General features: G+C 39.8%; 1 pseudogene; it reads right to left on the bottom strand.

Moving 5' to 3' along the window:
• Positions 1 to 2,470: 2,470 nt before the first annotated feature.
• On the bottom strand, positions 2,471 to 19,510 carry LOC132533380 (ATP synthase-coupling factor 6, mitochondrial-like; annotated as a pseudogene).
• Between the last annotated feature and the right edge of the window lie 217 nt (positions 19,511 to 19,727).

The raw sequence follows: 19,727 nt of genomic DNA, 5'->3' as shown, positions 1-19,727 counted from the left end.
GAGCCCTTCAGTTTCATTCTGTAGTTCAGTCACTGTGTTCTTTAGTTTCATACTTTCTCTGTCCTCATTAAAGTTTTATTTTATTGATTTCCTCATTTTGGTAAGTATTTTCAGGAATATACAATTGAAGTCTTTTTCAAGAGGCTTACTATCTCTGATGGGTCTGGAACTTCTACAGGACTTCTATTTTTACTCACTGGCCGATAATTCTTTCTGTCTCCCTATTATAGTTGGTGGTCTTTGATGGTCTCTATCAGGGATCTCTGCTTGACTGGACCTGAACAAGGGCAGATATGCTTATGAATTAGTTCATTTCTGTGGAAGATGGGTTGAATCTGGGTAGAACTGGGTAGAACCTTTTTGTTTCAATACCATACTGTTCTAATCATTACTGGTTTAAACTATAGTTTGAACTCAGGGAATGCAATGCCTCTATATTTTTTTATTTTGAAGAATTTCTTTGACTATTGATGGTCTGTCATGCTTACTTAAATGTTTTATAATTGGTGGCTGGGGAGACAGCATTACGTTTATACAAAAGACTTTCATGCCTGAGGTTCCAAGCTTCCAGGTTCAATCTCCAGCACCATGGTGGATGATCTGGCCTCTCCCTTGCTTTCCTTTTCTCTGTATCTTACATTAAAAAGTAATAAAATATTTATAATATTTTACAATTGTTTATTCTATTTTATGAAGAATTCCATTGGAATTTTAAAAAATTAATTAACCATAATGAGAGAGAGCTATAGAGAAAGGTAGAGAGAGAGAGGCCACAGCACTGCACATCTCTGGTTTATGATGGAACTGGGGATTGAACCTGGGACCTTAGAGCCTCAGGCATGAAAGTCTTTTTATATAACCATTATGCTGTCTCCCCAGCCCACTACTGGGATGTTGATGGGGATTATACTGAGACTACAAACTGCTTTAAATAAAATTATCATTCTGATAATATTTCTTTTCTAATCCCAAAATCATTTCATTTCTTTGTATCATCTCTATTTCTTTTATGAAGTCAAACAATTTATCTTTTATTATCATTATTATTTGTTTTATCTCCAGGGTTATTGCTGGGGCTTACGAATCCACTGCTTTTGGAAGCTACTTTTTCCTATTTTGTTGTCCTTGCCATTGTTGTTGTCGTCATTATCGCTATTGTTGCCATTGATGTTGTTGTTGGATAGGACAGAGAAATCAAGAGAGGAGGGGAGACAGAGAGGGGAGGGAAAGACACTTGCAGACTTGCTTCATGACTTGTGAAGCGAACCCTCTTGTAGGTGGAGGTGGGGGAGGGCTCGAACTAATATTCTTACACCAGTCCTTGTGCTTTGTGCTATGTGTGCTTAACCCGCTGCACTACCACCCAACCCCTAATTCATCTTATTTCTTATGAGAAGTGTATGTAGAGAGCTAGAACAAGAAACAATTGTACCACTCAACTCTGGCATATGGAAATGCTGAAAATTGGACCTGGGGATTCTCTGGTCTCAGATATGAAAGTCCAGTGCTCTAACACTGAATCATTCATTTCTCCAGCTGTATTTCTAACAGTGTCTTATAGTTTTCATTGATGTGGTATTCACTACTCTCAATTAGATTTACTACAAGGTATTTTATCTTTATTTTTGTTGTTGCTCAATTGTAACAACTTCTGACTCATTTTTTGGATACAGAAATGCAACTAATTTATTTATATTGACTTTGTATCTTTTTATTTATTCAGTCATTCTTTTATAGTACACCTACAGCTCTTTAAAAAAATTTTTTTTAAAGATTTATTTTCCCTTTTGTTGTCCTTGTTGTTTTTTCATAGTTGTTGTAGCTATTGTTGCTGTTGTTATTGATGTTGTCGTTGTTAGATAGGATAGAGAGAAATGGAGAGAGGAGGGGAAGACAGAGAGGGGAGAGAAAGATACCTGCAGACCTGCTTCACCGCTTGTGAAGCAACTCCCCTGCAGATGAGGAGCCCGGGGCTCTAACCCCGATCCTTTCGATCCTTTTGCAGGTCTTTGCGCTTCGCACCACGTGCGCTTAACCCACTGCGCTACCGCCGGACTCCCAGCTCTTTTTTATAAAATCTCAAATCTTCTTTTCTTATCAGGTTGAAAGGTTCTAACCTCTTTTTTCTTTTTGCTATACTTAGAAAAATTTTATTTTTAAATTTTTATTAGTGACTTAAATAATTATAAAATAATAGGGGTATAATTTCATAATGTTCCCACCACCAGAGTTCTGTGTCCCCACTTCCCTTCAGTGGAAACTGTGATAGTTCTCCCATGATCACATGTATGTGCTATCTATCATCTATCTACATCTATCTATCTATACCTACTATCTATCCATACCTACTATCTATCTGTCAATCATCTATCATCTATTTATCTATCTACTTACCGTCTATCATCTATCTATATACACTTATGTATTTTTTTTTTTGCATACCAGGATCACCATATTTATTTGGAACCAGGATTAAAAGAACATTTGATAGTGGTGAAATGTGCATTTATTTTCTGATATTTTTAACAGTTGTAAACCCACTCTAGGCACATTTACCAGATAAATCATACATCAGTTCTTCAAGATTGGGGTTTGTCCTGGACTTCAAATTTGGATTCTTCAAATGTGAAGGTAGGGAAGGTATTCATGTCTGCTTTGCCACACATTTGCTTAAACTTAAAAAGCTCCCTGTCCAAATCTTGTTGATACTCTGGACCAACATCTACTGGTCCTGCAGATGACTGTCACTTGGTTTTGTATTTTCTAATCTTGTCCATAAAATGTTTCTGTACAGGATCAAGCTCCATATTAAATGACATTGACATAACACCGATGTTTCTCCTCAAATGGACAGACTGTAGAATGAATGAGCGAGGAGAACCGGAAGAGCCTCTGAAGATTCTTGGTGATTCCGTTACAGGGGAGACCCTGCACACTGAACTTCCTGCTGGTGAATGCAGAGGCCTAGGGAGGGGTGCCTCCTACCGAATTCCCAGGGCCTAGAGGGTGGGGGTGGGAGTGGGGCTGTCTGTGTTTTGTTTCCCATATGCATGTTTATATATATATATATATATTGTTACCCATTTTTCCCCCTACAGTCCTGCCTTGACTTCCTTTTTTTGTTTATTTGTTTTTAATTTCTTTATTGGGGGATGAATGGTTTACAGTTGACAGTAAAATATAATAGTTTGTACATGCATAACATTTCCTAGTTTTCCACACAACAATACAACCCCACTAGGTCCTCTTCTGCCATCATGTCCCAGGACCTGAACCCCCCACCCCAACCACAGAATCTTTTATTTTGGTGCAATACAACAACTGCATCCAAGTTCTGCTTGGAATATACCAACTCCATTCCAAATTCAATAGTGCTTAGTATTTTCCCTTCTGATTTTGTTTCTCAACCCTACCTATGAGTGATATCATTCGATATTCATTCTTCTGTTTCTGACTTAAATCATGACTTTTTTCCATTTTTCTATACAAAAAAGTCATCATTTTTCTGACAATTCCATATTTAAAAAGACATGTAAGTAGATAAGTCAGATAAAAGTTGATAGGTAGATGACAGATAAATGCTGCATAGATGAATAATGCCTCTTTTGAAAACATCAGTAATTCAGATAATATTATGGAGATGCTTACAAAATGCCCCAGGCTACTTTTTTCTTTTCATATCAGATATAATATTATTTATACTGTAGGCTTATTACCTAAGTTCAGCTATTTCTTGAGTCTTCCAAATTAAGTTATAGCGACTAGGGGAGATATGCCAGTTATAATTCCAGAATAAGCCAAATTGAGCAAATGCTCAATTTAATACATATAATACAATATAATTGATATAATATGAATGGTTTACAGTTGTATGTGTATAACATTTCCCAGTTTTCCACATAACAATACAATCCCCACTAGGTCCTCCTCTGCCATGATATTCAATATAACATTTTATAAACTAGAGAATTCCAATATCCAGCTTCCCTGTTTTCTAACACTCCAGATAATATCCTCTTGAATTTTAATTGATATGGGACAAATTTCATTCTTTTCCTATGTCCCATTCCAAGAGAAATAGAACTAGTACTGTCTAGTTCCTGAGTATTGGTCCTTGGGACAGAGCTTTCTGTGTTCATTGAGATAGTAAAGATACATTGGCAAAACTTTTCCTTGAAAAGGAGGACTTCTAAACCTAGCTGTGTTGGCTGTGTTTATGTTTATCGTTCACTTGAACCATTTTGTTGTAGAGAATTCACTTAGCTATAATGCAAAATCATAAAGATTATCTTGAACGTTCTGATTTCTGTGTCTAGCTATCTAGTGGTTTTAGAATTGAGGACGAGAGGAAAATCCCATATCGATCAGTTTTAGTTTCATGCTACATGACTGATAGGGCCTCAGTTATTGTTCCTCAGTAAAGGAACAATAAGGATGGGGACAAATAAAATATAGCTGAGATGAGAAAAGTAAAAGACAAAAGGAGCCTGGGTGAGAACAAACGATGAACAAAGAACACATGAATAACAAGTTTCTGTGCTTCAATTTCTAATTTTAAAGCCAAAGAAAACATTCTTTAGTTACTTTTAGGCTTTCTGTTATTTTAAGTTGGAGTCTGTGTATCAGGTTCTTCCGATCGTGTTGAGTGACATCTAGGGTTTCGGGGGGTGTGTCGCTGTAGTCGTGCTGTCTAGTGGGTGACGTCAGGGTGTGCTGGGGTTCAGATGGTTTTTCTGGGATTCCTGTGAAAGAAACACAAACAATCTGCTTCTTGTGGTTAATTTAAACTTGTAACAAGTTAGAGTTTTATTATAGTTGATACCTCGATGATTATAATTGGTTTAAATATCTTTATGATTTTATTTAAAGGTCATCTAATGTGACCTCCTGTAGCAGTCTCTGCAGCAGGATCTTGAGACCAATTTTAGTTAAAATATGTATTTTAAACAGACTCAAATTGCTTAGAGAGTTAACGCATTTTCGTGACAATGATTTTAACATTTACAGTGCCAAATTGATGCCAGATCTGTTGTGGATTAATTTCCACAAGATAGTTTACAGGGCACTTTTGGGGGCCCTCCAAAGGTGTCCTGTATAGAGAATTTATATTTTAGTTTTGGGAATGTATAGTCACGTTAAACATTTAGACTTTTACCTTAAATAGTTACCTTAGCAAATTAATTTTTACCTTGTCTGGTAATAATGTAGCTGTAGGGTTACACTTTTGACCGTTAAGTTAGTGTTACCAAACTTGAGACATACCCATAAACATTTGGTTATAACACACTGGAGGAAAAGAACTTTTGTTATAAAAACATATCATTTTAAAAACAAATTTATATCTGTCATTAGTCACACAGTTTAAGACTAAACACTTACATATATACCAAAACTATATATAAAAATCAAAAGAGGGAGAAAAACAAAAATTTTGGAATGTTTCTGGACATCTCCAGAAACTTTGGCTGCATCCAGCATTTTTATATAAAGCCAATTACCTTTTAGAGTACTCCGAGCAAATGGGTCATGCAAAAAAAATTTTTGGTCATTCAACACACTCACTCACAAAACACAACTGGCCAGTTATAACATAAGATATTCAGGGAAAGGGTAGGAGAGAGGTCTCTGTGAGCCAGATTTTGTAGGTTCAGCCATGTCGTATTATGGGTCCTGGGATGTATCCTGAATCTGGTCCTCTTGTAGTATTTCTTGTTCTTCAGGGATAACAGTGCCATCCTGCGGGTATTGTCGGACATGGTGGGCAGGAACCCAGACAGGTTTAGAGAAATTTTGAGGGAAAACACATGTGAAACCCCTTCCTATGGTCAATAGGGGGTCAGGCCCTTTCCAAATTTTATCAAGTGGGTCTCTCCATTTGACCTTAATGGATGGGAGGGTAGATGGTGTTTGCCAGTGAAGAATAATAGGAGGTAGGTCCAAATTATTGTAAATATTAAAGAGATTTAATGTAGTTAAGGCTTTTGCTAGCTGGATATTGGGGGGATATGTTCCTCCATTATCTTTATTTAATTGAGCCTTCAGAGTTTGATGGGCCCTCTCGACAATGCCTTGTCCCTGTGGATTGTAGGGAATGCCTGTGGTATGAGTAATATTCCAGAGGGAACAAAAATCTTTAAATTGTTTGCTGGTAAACATCGTCACGTTGTCTGTTTTCAAACAAAGTGGGAACCCCATAATGGCAAAACAAGAGAGCATATGGCTTACAAGTTTTTTAGCGCTTTCTCCTGTCTGGGCTGTAGCCCACATAAATTTAGAAAAGGTATCAATTGAGAAAAACACATATTTTTGTTTGCCAAAGTTTGGTATGTGGGTGACATCAATTTGCCATAGCTTTTAAACCTCGGGGGTTAACCCCAAGGGTCTGGATAGCAGGTGTTTTTATGAGACTTGCACAAGAAGAGCATGTAGCGAGAATATGTTTTAACTGTGGTAAAGGAACATCAGGAAATCGAGCTCGAAGGCCTTTAAGATTAACATGGGTTAGAGAATGAAAATTAGTAGGATCAGAGACAGAGACTGGGAAAGTTCCTGTGGATGCAAGGCGGTCAACTGCAGCATTCCCTTCGGATAGGGAACCAGGAAGAGGGCTGTGAGAACGAAGGTGTTGAATATACAACGGTTGGGTTTGAGAACAGAGCATAGAGGTGATTTGAATCAAGAGAGGGGAAAGTGGGTTGTCATCAATTTTCACATAAAAATAAGCAAGCCATGGAAGTAAGTTAACAGTATACACACTGTCAGAAAAAAGGTTGAAGGATTCTGGTACAGTTTTTAATGCAAGGAAAACAGCATAAAGTTCTTTGTACTGAGGGGAATTCTCAGGAAGCTCAGTAAAGAGAGGTTTAGGAGATTGTTTGTCTGGGTAATATATAAGGGCAGCAGCTCTCCTTTTCCTGCCATCAGTAAAGACTGTAGGAGCAGAGGGAATGGGATCCCGAGAAAAAAGTTTAGGTGCTAGTAGAGGCAAAAGAGGTAAAGAAGCTATCAATTTATTAGAAGGAAAATGGTTATCTATTTGTCTTGAAAACCCCACAAAGCTTATGGTAAAGCGGGAATGATGGCATATAAGCCACTCTGTATCTGTGAGAGAAAAGGGCAGGATAATTAAATCTGGTTCTTTCCCTAAGACCTGCACAGACCTATTTCTTCCTTGGCGAACCATGAATGCTAACGTGTCTATCTCAGTGAGGAGTCTTGAATTTCCTCCTACTGACGTGTGAAGCCACACAAGAACCCCATGGTCTTTCCACAATGCCCCGACTACTGTGGGGGTGGAGTTAAAGATTAGAAGGTTTACCGGAGAGGAGGGGGAGAATCGAACAAGGTGCATGTCCTGGAGGGCCTTGTTAACCCTTTCCAGTGCCGAGGAGGCCTCAGGAGTTAACTTACATTTTGAGGAGGGCTGTTTGTTTCCTTTCAACAGGTCAAACAGGGTTGGAGGCAGCTTGTAGGCAGATAGAGATACTGCCTAAGCCAATTTAAATTTCCTAGAAAACTTTGTAAGGAAGCAAGAGTAAGGTTAGAAGGAAAGATGACATTAGGTTTTAAGGGACGAATTTGCGTTAGAGAAATCTCTGAACCTAAGAAAGATATTGGAGGAATTAGCTGTATCTTCTCAGGAGCTACATTAAGGCTGCTTTTCTTTAATGCAGGAATGAGAAAATCACGTAAGGCATAGAGATCTGTATCTGATTTTCCCCATATTAAAATATCATCTGTATAATGAAAAACATTAAGGCCCTTATGAATATATGGGAAAAGGGCAGATTTAACAGCCTCCTGACAAATTGTAGGACTATTGGCCATACCCTGGGGTAGCACCACCCATTCAAATCTATCAGCAAGGTTGGCATTATTAATAGATGGAACAGAGAAGGCAAAACGTTTACAATCTTGCAGATGCAAGGGAATAGAGAAAAAACAATCTTGTATATCAATAGCTATGATTGGAATTCCTGTGGGAATTGCAGAAGCAAGAGGCAAACCCCTTTGGGGGGACCCCCAGACCTGCATGGTTTTATTTACCGCATGAAGATCTTGAAGGAGGCACCATTTTCCCAAGCGCTTTTTAATCACAAAGACAGGAGTATTCCATGGGCTTTGAGAATGACGAATATGTCCCAAGGACAACTGCTCTCGGACGAGCTCTTTTAAAATTTCTAGTTTATCCTTAGGTAAAGGCCACTGTTGCACCCAGACAGGCTCATTAGAAAGCCAGCCTAAGCGGGGAGTTTGCTGAACAGTGGCAGCTAGTATTGGGGGTGCTGATTAGATCTGGTCTCGCAGGAGTGAGTGTTACACTCTGCAGAGGCATCTGTAGATATCCTAACATCAAGACATTCTAGAAGATCTCTGCCCAGTAGGTTGGTGCTGATATCAGCTACCAAAGGGCGGAAGTGTCCGGTAGAGCCTTCTGGGTCTTCCCACATGAGCGAATCTCGTGTGCGAAATGATGGGGTCACCCCTCCTACTCCATGTATACTGGGTCCAGGGAGAGGTTCCCAATCTTGGAACCTCTTATTGTTGCCTTAAAATCGTCTTTTCTGCCCCTGTGTCAATCAAAAATTTAAAAGGAATATTGCCAATCTTTACTGTCATAGAAAGGTGACCTCATTCTAAAACAGGAGTGGTCCACAAAATATCAGGCCCCGAATTTGTACCATTCAGGGGTGTGCCATCTTTGTGAAAATTTGACCAACAATCTCTCTTCCAGTGAAACCCTTTATGACATCTTGGACAGACCGTACATGGCTTCTGGCTCCCTGACTGAAGGCAGGGTTGTCCTGATCGGAGGTGGGGTTGCCCTGACTGGAGGCGTGGTAGCTCTAACTGGAGGCAGGGTTGCTCTGACTGGAGGCGTGGTCGCAGCTTATCAGGACATTGGTTACGCCAATGTCCTTGGCGACCGCACTGAAAGCAGGCCCCGTTTTGATTTACTGCATAAACCTGTGTTGCAGTGGGTGCCCCATAATTGCCTGATGTAAGTTCCTATGTCGCTAAAATCCAATTATCTGGGTGTAGGTGTTTAAGATTAAGGCATGCCTGACAGAATTGTGGTGTCATGCCATCCCAGACAATAGAGCGCAGGAGTAGAGAGCAGACGTCAGGATTATAAACCTTTCTCTCTAAGCTTGTCGTCCTCCTTGAGATGAAGCTTGCTAATGATTCATCAGTGCCTTGGCGAAGAGAGTTAATGGAAACTGATGAATCTACGTTGGGTGGGGTCACCCTTTCCCATGTTTGTGTTGCGCAGATGCGTACCTGTTCAAAATAACCAGTTGGAAACCTGGCTTCTGCCTGCTGAGTTCTGGATTCAAACGCTCCTGCTCCAAACAGCATCAAAATTCCATTCTACCTGTTTGTTACTATTTTCCTGCAATTGTCTAGAGCATTCATCGCAGAAGCTCGCTTTCCACTGAAGGTAGAGGGGTCTGGGAGTGCAGCACAAGCCAGGTCTTTCCAGTCCTGGGGGTGTTAAGGTGCTGGTAAAAACTCCTTAAAATGGACTTAGTCCATGGCGCATGAATTCCATCATCCCTGACCGCTTGTCTTGAGTTTTCTGAGCTCTTTAGAGGAGTATGGGTGCCACGCCTGAGGGTTTTGTCTATTGGGGGCCATGTTTACCGGGAAGGTGTGGATTTGGTTTGATGACACTGGGGAGAGAGCTACAGAAGTGGAATATGCCGTGGAAACTGCTGTAGTGGCCGCAGGGGAAACTGAACACGTATCTATGGGGACAGAGCTCTCGGGGCGGACTGCACATGGTTTAAGGTCCTTAAATGCTGAAAAAATATCCTTTAACTCTCGTATCTCAGCCACAAGGTCTCTTAATGATGATGTATCAGCAGAGGGCAGGGTCAGAGAAGCAGAAGCCTCAGGTGAAGCTGAAACCAGGGTGGCAGGGGGCAGGGTCAGGGAAGGAGCATCCGAACACGTGTATGTGTCTGTGGGAACAGAATTTTTGGGTCTAGCCACTGATCGCTTAGGGCGTCTAAGTCTTAAGCACATATGCTTTAACTCTTGTATCTCAGCCTCAAGGTCGCGTATCCTCAAGGCAGACCACGTTGTACATATCTTGTAAGTCGCGATTATAGCTATGAGAACCCATGGTGTAGCAAAAATTAAAGTGTCTCTGAGAGTGTGAATCTGTCCCAGGAGAGAAGGAGATAATGTCTGAGACACCTCCTCATAAAACGAAAAAATTCCCATGGTGGAGGGAAACGCGGGGCCACAGAGGTGGGCGGATGCCACTTACCTGTGTCTGGGCGGCTTTTGGGGACCTCAGGCCGGGCCACCCAGCGGGGCATGGGTGCGGAACACAATGGGCACCAGATCTTGTTGTTGTGGTCAGCTGTCGGGCAGCACCGCGGAGAAGAGAGAGAGAGGAGGTCTGGAACAAGTGGGGTACACAAATCTTTATTATAGGATGAGGGGGTGGCTCAGGCCACGTGGAGTCAGCTGACAATGGCCGTCCCCACTACCTCAACATGCAGAGAGAGAGAGCGCGACCCGAAGGAGCCCAGAGAGAGAGAGAGCTGAGAGCCCAGAGAGGGGGGGGGTGAGGGGGCTTTTACTGGGCAACAACCAGGGGTGACATGTGGGGGCAGGATTGGTTGAAGGGGGCACTAGGATAACGTGGGGCGTGGTAAAACCTGGGGGTGGAGACTGCATCAGAATAATTCCTCTGGCTTCTGTAATTGCTTCCCCACTGAACATGGGCATTGACTGGTCAATCCATACTCCCAGTGTGCCTCTCTCTTTCCCTAGTAGGCTGAGTCTCTGGGTAAGCAGAGCTCCAGGACACATTGGTGGGGTCTTCAGTCCAGGGAAGCCTGGCTGGCATCCTGATGGCATCGGGAACCTGGTGGCTGAAAAGAGTTAACATACAAAGCCAAACAAAGAATCATGAACCTAAAGGTTGGAATAGTGGAGATGGATCTTATTTTTCAACTTCTGCCTGAGAGTGAGATCATCCCATATTCATCCTTCTGTTTCTGACTTATTTCACTTAACATGAATTTTTCAAGGTCCATCCAATTGGCTGAAAACGATGAAGTCACCATTTTTTAAAAAAATAGCTGAGTAGTATTCCATTGTGTATATATACCACAGCTTCCTCAGCCACTCATCTGTTGTTGGACACCTGGGTTGTTTCCAGGTTTTGGCTATTACAAATTGTGCTGCTAAGAACATGTGTACACAGATCTTTTTGGATGGATGTGTTGGGTTCCCTTATCTCCAGGAGAGGAATTGCAGGATCATAGGGTAGGTCCATTTCTAGCCTTCTGAGAGTTCTCCAGACTGTTCTCCACAGAAGTTGGACCAATTTACACTCCCACTAGCAGTGCAGGAGGGCTCCTTTGACCCCACACGCTCTCCAGCATTTGCTTCTGTTACCTTTTCTGATGTATGACATTCTCACAGGAGTGAAGTGACATCTCACTGTTGTCTTGATTTGCATTTCTCTGACAATCAGAGACTTGGAGCATTTTTTCATGTGTTTCTTGGCCTTTTGGATCTCTTCTGTGGTGAATATTCTGTCCATGTCCTCTCCCTATTTTTGGATGGGGTTATTTGTTTTCTTGTGGTTGAGTTTGGCAAGCAATTTATATATTCTGGTTATTAGCCTCTTGTCTGATGTAAGGCATGTAAAAATCGTCTCCCATTCTGTGAGGGGTCTCTTGGTTTGGGTAGTGGTTTCTTTTGCTGTGAAGAAGCTTTTTAATTTGACGTAGTCCCATAGGTTAATGCTTGCCTTAGTTTTCTTTGTAATTGGATTTGTTTCATTGAAAATGTCTTTAAAATTTATGCAGAAAAGAGTTCTGCCAATATTTTCCTCTAAGTATCTGATAGTTTGTGGTGTAACACCCAAGTCCTTGATCCACGTGGAATTTACTTTTGTATTTGGTGAAATATAGTGGTTCAGTTTCATTCTTCTGCATGTTTCAACCCATTGTTTCCAACACCATTTGTTGAAGAGACTCTGCTTTCCCCATTTAATAGTCTGGGAATCTTTGTCAAAGATTAGATGTCCATAGGTATGGCAGCTTACTTCTGGGCTCTCAATTCTATTCCACGGGTCAGTGTGTCTATTCATGTTCCAGTACCAAGCAGTTTTGATGATAACAGCCCTATAATACAATTTGAGATCTGGGAGTGTGATGCCTCCAGTTCTGTTCTTTTTTCTCAAGATTGTTTTGGCAATTCTAGGTCTTTTCTGGTTCCAGATAAACATTTGTTGAATTTGTTCTATTTTCCTAAAAAATGTGGTTGGGATCTTGATGGGACTAGCATTAAATTTGTAGATGGCTCTGGGTAATATATCCATTTTGATGATGCTAATTCTTCCAACCCATGAACATGGAATATCTTTCCACTTCTTTTTCAATTACCTTAAGTAGTGACTCATAATTTTCAGTATATACAAGTCTTTCACTTCTTTGGTTAGGTTTACTCCTAGATATTTTATTGTTTTTGGTGCTATAGTAAAAGGAATTGACTTCTGGATTTCAACTTCTTCTAACTTAGCATTTGCATAGAGGAATGCCACTGAATTTTGAATGTTAACTTTGTAGCCTGACACCTTACTGTATTGCCTGATGATTTCCAAAAGCTTCTTGCTGGATTCCTTAGGTTTTTCATGTATACTGTCATTTCATCTGCAAATAGGGATAGTTTGACTTCTCTTCCAATCTGTATGCCTTTAATTCCTTGTTCCTGCCTGATTGCCATGGCAAGAACTTCCAACACTATGTTGAATAGTAATGGTGATAGTGGGCAGCCCTGTCTAGTACCTGATCTGAGTGGAAATGCTTCCAGTTTGTCACCAATGAGTATGATGTTGGCTGTAGGTTTGCTATATATAGACTCCACTATCTTCAGGAATTTTCCATCTATTCCCATTTTTGGTAGTGTTTTCATCATAGAGGGATGTTGTATTTTGTCAAAGGCTTTCTCTGTATCTACTGATATGACCATGTGGTGTTTGGTCTTGCTTTTATTGATGTGGTGGATCTTGTTGATTGACTTATGTATATTAAACCAACCTTGCATGCCTGTGATAAACCCCACTTGGTCATGATGAACAATCTTTTTGATATACTTTTTCCAGTTGACTAGAATTTTGTTTAATATTTTAGCATCTATGTTCATTAGAGATATTGGTCTGTAGTTTTCATTTTTAGTTGTGTCCCTGTCTGCTTTTGGTATCAAAGTGATGTTGGCTTCATAGAAGCTGGAAGGGAGTATTTCTGTGACTTCAGTCTTCTGGAAGAGTTTTAAAAGTAGAGGTATTAGTTCTTCTTTGAAGGTTTTGGAGAATTCATTTGTAAAACCATCTGGTCTAGGACTTTTATTTTTGATAACTGTTTCAATTTCATTAGCTGTGATGTGCCTGTAATGTGCCTGTAATGTTATCTAGTTCCTCTTTACTTAATTTTGGAAGTTTGTAGGTATCTAGGAAATTGTCCATTTCTTCCAGGTTCTCTAGCTTGGTGGCATATAATTGTTCATAGAAGCCGCACATGATATTTTGAATTTCTGTGGTGTCGTGATATCTTCTCTTTCATTTACTTTCTGATTTGTGTCTCCCCCCTTTTTTTGTGAGTCTGACTGAAGTCCTATTATTTTCTTCATTCTTTTGAAGAACAAGCATTTACTTTTGTTGATCTTTTGTACAACTTTCTTATTTTCAATGTTATTGATTTCTGCCCTAACTTTGGTGATTTCTGTCCTTCTGGTTGCTTTAGAGTTCCTTTGTTCTTCTTCTAGGTCTTTAACATGTGTAACCAGGCTGTTTATTTGTGCTTTTTCTTGTTTCCTAATGTGTGCTTGTATGGCTATGAACTTCCCTCTCAGTACTGCCTTAGCTGTGTCCCAAATATTTTGATAGCTTGTGCCTTCATTTTCACTGAACTCTCAAGACATTTTGACTTCTTCCTTTATTTCCTCTTTCACCCAGTAGTTGTTAAGTAGTGTACTGTTGAGCTTCCACATTTGGGTACTATTACTATTCTTTTGTTGATTTTTAAGTGTTAGTTTAATTCCACTGTGGTCTGAGAAGATGCTTGGGATGATTTCAATGCTCTTGAATTTGCTGATGCTATCTTTGTAGCCTAACATATGGTCTATCCTTGAGAATGACCCATGTGGACTCTAGTAAAATGTGTATTCCAGTTTCTTGGGATGAATGACTCTGAAAATGTCCAATAGTTCTACTTTATCTATCTACTCATTTAGCTCCCTTATGTCTTTATTGATTTTCTGTCTGGATGATCTGTCAAGTTGATAGAGTGGGGGTTGAATTCCCCTACTATTAGTGTGTTGCTGTTAATATATTGCTGTAGCTCTTTCAGTAGACATTTTATGTATTTAGATGGCTTCTCATTGGGTGCATAGATGTTAATAATTGTTAAGTCCTCTTGATTGACTGATCCTCTGAGCATTAAGTAGTGTCCATTCCTATCTTTTTTAATTTTATCTATTTTAAAGTCTTTTGTGTCAGATATGAGAATAGCTGTTCCTGCCCTTTTTTTGTGGGCTATTGGCCTGTATGATAGTTTTCCATCCTTTCACTTTGAGTCTGTGTTTGTTTTTGTCTTGTTGAGTTAGGTTGGTTTCCTGTAGACAGCATATTGTTGGGTTGTGTTTTCTGATCTATCTTCCTGCCCTGTGTCTTTTAATAGGTGAATTCAGGCCATTGACATTTATTGATATCAAAGATTGAAGATATTTTAATGCCATTCTTGTAGAGTTTTAGAGTGTTCTGATAGATGGCCTATTTATGGTGGTCTCACTGTTTATAGGAGACCTTTGAACTTCTTTCAGGGCAGGCTTGGTGGTAGTTGATTCCTTCCACTGTTGCTTGTCTGAGAAGGTTTTTATGCCTTCATCTAGTCTGAATGACATTGTAGCAAGATATAGTAGTCTTGGTTGAAAACCTTTCTCATTGAGTACTTGATAGATATCTTGCCATTCTCTTCTGGCTTGTAGTGTTTCTGTGGAGAAATCTGCTGCTAATCTTATGGGTTTTCTTCTGTGTCTCTTTGTTTTTCTCTTACAGCCTTCAGGATCCTTTCTTTATCTGTATTGCATTTCATTCTAAATATGATGTATCTCGGTGTCTTTAAGTCTGGGTTGATTCTGTCTGCGACCCTCTCAGCTTCTTGAACCTTTATGTGTTTTATGTTGTCTAGACTGGGGAAGTTCTCAGCTATTATGTCCTGTAGAATGCTTTCTTCCCCTGCCTCTCTTTCTTCCTCAGGTAAGCCTACAATGTATATATTATTTCTTTAAGTCATCCCATAGGTCTCTGCTGTTGTTTTCAGTATCTCTTTTTGAGATCTCTTACTACTTTTTTAGTTGTCTCTAATTCATCCTCAATCTTGCTAATTCTGTTTTGAGTTTCATTTATTCTATTCTCTCTCTCTTTTACTGTTTTTTTGTAGTTTATCTAATTTTTTTACCCTCTTCTGATACTGTTTTAGCTTGTTCAGCTAGTAGTGTTGTTAGCTCAGCTATTTCAGTTTTCAGCTCTCTAATAACCTTGAGATAATTAGTGTTTTCTGCTAGAGTCTCATTAATTGTTTCTGCATTTCTGATGATAATTCTTTCAAACTGTTTACTCACTCCTGTGATTATTCCTTAACTAGTGTTTGCATGTTAACCTCATTATTTTGTGCTTGAATTTTTGGGGGACTTTTAGCTGGACACTTTTTAAAAAATTTCTTTATTGGGGAATTAATGTTTTACATTCAACAGTAAATACAATAGTTTGTACATGCATAACTTTTCTCAGATTTAGCTGGACTCTTGTCCTGGTACATTTCTCCAATATTTTTTCTTGTTGGTTTAACCATTTTTTAATGTATGTCATGAGGTCCCTCTCTCAGTAGTTTTCAAATTAGTGATCACTCTTGCCTGGATTGACTTTTGTCTGTGTAAGGTAATTAAAGGGTTCACAGTTGTAGAAATTGACAGTTGTTTCAATAGTATTTTAATCCTTGAGTTGGAGCACAGTGGCCTAAAAGCCTCTTTTGTTCTTTTTCTTCCATGTAGGCTATGGGAGCCTGAGGGCTTTTAAACTATAAGTAAGATTCTTAGCTTAGTCACTGACTCCTGAGCAAGAGATAAAGCAGAGTGGGGCAGAGAAAATCCAGTGGTTATGCAAAGAGACTTTCACAGCCCCACTTAGCCTCAGATTTTCTCCTGAGTTTCCTGGTTAGTTCTCTGTCCCCTGGTGTCTGCACAGGGCCTCCCTGCCGCTGCTCCAGATTCTGAGGGAAGTAGCAATGGAGACTCACAGTTGCATTTGACGAGTCTCTCTCTTGGGGAGACTCTTTGTGGAGTCTCTCTCTTTTGGGAGTCCTCTCTTCCCCTCAGCCATCTTTTTGTTGGTGAAACAGACTGGAGGTGTGTCTCAACTGGTAAACTGCTGGACTGTTACCAGCCACTTAATCTCTCCTTAGGCTCCTCTCTGTCCATGAACCACAGGTGTTTGCACTCACTGGTGATTTGGTGGATTCTTGAAGTCGTTCTAGTCCTGTCTCATTATGGTCCCAGGTGTTCTCCTTTGGTATTCCTAGTTGATCCAGGAGAGGAAAGAAGAGAAACACAGCTGCTGCTGCTCCATAACCCCACCTCCAGAAGTCTGCAGGATATCTGGGTCTTATAAGAAGTCTAAAAAAAAAAAAAAAAAAAAAAAAAAGAAGCAGGGCCAGGCAGTTATTTACCTGGATAAATGCATGTTACCTTGTTCAAGCCCTCAAGCCCTACCTGCTGGGAGGAAGCTATACATGCAGAGAAGCTACACAAGTGAAGGAAGTACTGCAGGTATCTCTCAGTCTTTCTCCCTTCCCTGTCAAATTCTCTTTGTCCTATCAAATAAAGGAAAAAAATGGAAAAGGAAAATATGGCTATCAGAGCAGTGGATTATTCATGTAGGCACTGAGCTCCAATGATGTCTAGTGGCAATTTTTTAATTAAAGAGAAAAGAAGAAGAGTTCTTGTTAGTGGGAACTCAAATTAGTGCAACTCCTGTGGAAAACAATTTGGAGATTCTTGAAAGCATTAAAAACCTAACCATATGACTCAGAAAGTCCTTTCCCAGACATCTATCTTTCTTTTTGTCCTTTTATTTGGGGATTAATGTTTTATATTCGTCAGTAAATATAGTTTGTACATGCATAACATTTCTCAGTTTTCCACATTACAACCCCCATTAGGTTCTCTGTCTTCCTTTTCCAGGACTTGTACTCTGCCCCCTCACCAACCCCAGAGTCTTTTACTTTGGTGCAGTTCACCAATTCCAGTCCAAATTCTCCTTAGTGTTTTCTCTTCTGATCTTGTTTTTCAACTTCTGCCCAAAAGTGAGATCATCCCATATTCTGTTTCTGACTTATTTCACTTAACATGATTTCTTCAAGCACCATCCAAGATGAGCTGAAAATCATGAAATCACCATTTTTAATAGATGAGTAGTATTGCATTGTGCATATACACCATAACTTGCTTAGCCACTCATCTGTTGCTGGACACTTGGGTTGTTTCCAGGTTTTGGCTATTACAAATTGTGCTGCTATGAACATGAGTATACACAAATCTTTTTGGATGGCTGTGTTTGGTTCCTTAGGATATATCCCCAGGAGAGGAACTGCAGGATCATAGAGTAGGTCCATTTCTAGCCTCTAGAAAGTTTTCTAAACTGCTCTTCACAGAGGTTGGACCAATTGGCATTTTCACCAGCAGTGAAGGAGGGTTCCTTTGTCCCCATAACCTCTCCAGCATTTGTTGCTGCTACTTTTTCTGATGTATGACATTCTCACAGGAGTGAAGTGGTATCTCATTGTTGTCTTTATTTGCATTCTTGTCTTTATGTGCATTTATTAAGCACACCCATGTTCATGGCCAACATTTGGAAACAATTCAAGTGTCCAACAAGAAATGAATGGTCAAAGAATTGTGGCATATACACAGTGGGAAAAATGATGACATTGCTCTTCTTTGCTTCAACATGGATGGAGCTAGAGGGAATCATGTTGATCAAGGTAATATAGGAGAAACATACATACTGGATGATCTCTCTCACTGATGGGCTCTAAGAAAAAACAAAAAAGAATAAACAAACAAACAAAAAATAACAGACAACATAGGGTGAGTTCTCAGAGGACTGCAGTCTACAGTAATAGATTTAGGGACTCAGAAGGAGAAAGGGAGGATAACTAGGGATGGGTTCGAGACCTATGATAGAAATGTGGAAATGTATCCTTGTGACAACAACAGTCCTGTAAATCAACATTTTCTCAACAAACTGACTTGAAAGTTGAGCTCAATCTTTATGGTCTAGGATGTAGATATATAAATATGATGACAGGAGCTCTGGGGTTAATCTTGGACTAAGAGGTAAAACATCACACAGAAAGCTGGAAGGAGAAGGCTCCCAGATGAATCATGGAAGAAAAGTCATAGCATTTTTGTAGGTTTATTTTATAATGTACTTAGACCACTATTTTCTGGGTCTTTGTTAGTGAGAGGTGAAAGTGATTCCTAAGAAATACTGAATTCATTGTCAGAATTGGAGTCTATAGTAAAAAAAATTCAAAATGTGACATTCGCTTAGAGGAAGATGGGTAAGGTCAACATTGAGATTCAAGTACTGCCATCTGAAATTTAAATTATGTCCCCCACATTTTCCTAATAATATTGACTGATGAGAGAGAGAGAGAGGGGGAGAGAGAGAGAGAGAGAGAGAGAGAGAGAGAGAATGATAGAAATTAGAATGCTATTGCTCTTGGGCACAGAACTGTCCCAAACTTGTACATGCAAGTCCTGTACTCTACCCACTGAGTTACTTTGCCAGTCACCACATTAAAAAAAAAAAAAACCACTTGTATCAAGAGATGAGACCTTTGTTCCATTCACTTAAATTGGGGCAGATCAGTGAGTGTTTTCTGTCAATAGTACATTATGGAGATGCTGCTTTGGGGCTTGTGAGACTAATGCAGCTGCCATGGCATAATACCTATTCTTGGAACCCTGAACTATCATTTAATGAAACTGTCTTCAACTCAACATGCTGAAGAGTGAAGGTGCTCTAGCTGATGTTCCTAGCTGATCCTATCATTTATCCTTCTTAGCCTTTCAGTCTGGGCATCAGATATGCAAACAATGGAGGATCCAGCTCAGAAGTAATTGCCTTAGCCCTAGCTGTTCCAGGGGCCAGTCATCTGAATTCTCCCCAGGATTCAAGTCACTTGAGTTCCCTGTGCATGGAAGTGGAAAATTATTGTTGTCCTTTCCAAATTCCTGAGTCTGTCGGTTATCCTATGTCATTATATTTTGGGGGAAGGGTTATTGCTCAGTAGTAGATTAATTCTAATTATCTTAAGATAAAAGTGTCACTCTACTTCACATGAAATACCCTAGCTAGGCATACTGGAGCTGGTTTGATGTCTTCATAGTCAACAGGAGTCCAGGTCCCTATATCCTTCATAATGACTGGAATGAAGGCATAATGGGTAGAGTCCCAGTAGACAGATTGGACCAGAAGGCAAACATGAGGATGACAAAGGTAAGAGTTAAAAAATAATTAAAAGACCAGAGTTAAAATTATTTCTCATTGATGAGAAATAAATCTGTCTTGTTGAATTTACTGTGGTTTCAAGTCTGGTTGTTTATGTTGAACAAATCATGCTAACTAGTGTAGAGGT

Source organism: Erinaceus europaeus, chromosome 16 (genome assembly GCF_950295315.1).
Source record: "Erinaceus europaeus chromosome 16, mEriEur2.1, whole genome shotgun sequence".
NCBI lineage: Eukaryota > Metazoa > Chordata > Mammalia > Eulipotyphla > Erinaceidae > Erinaceus > Erinaceus europaeus.
Note: the sequence above shows the minus strand (reverse complement) of the source record. Positions and strands in the feature narration are given on the sequence as shown.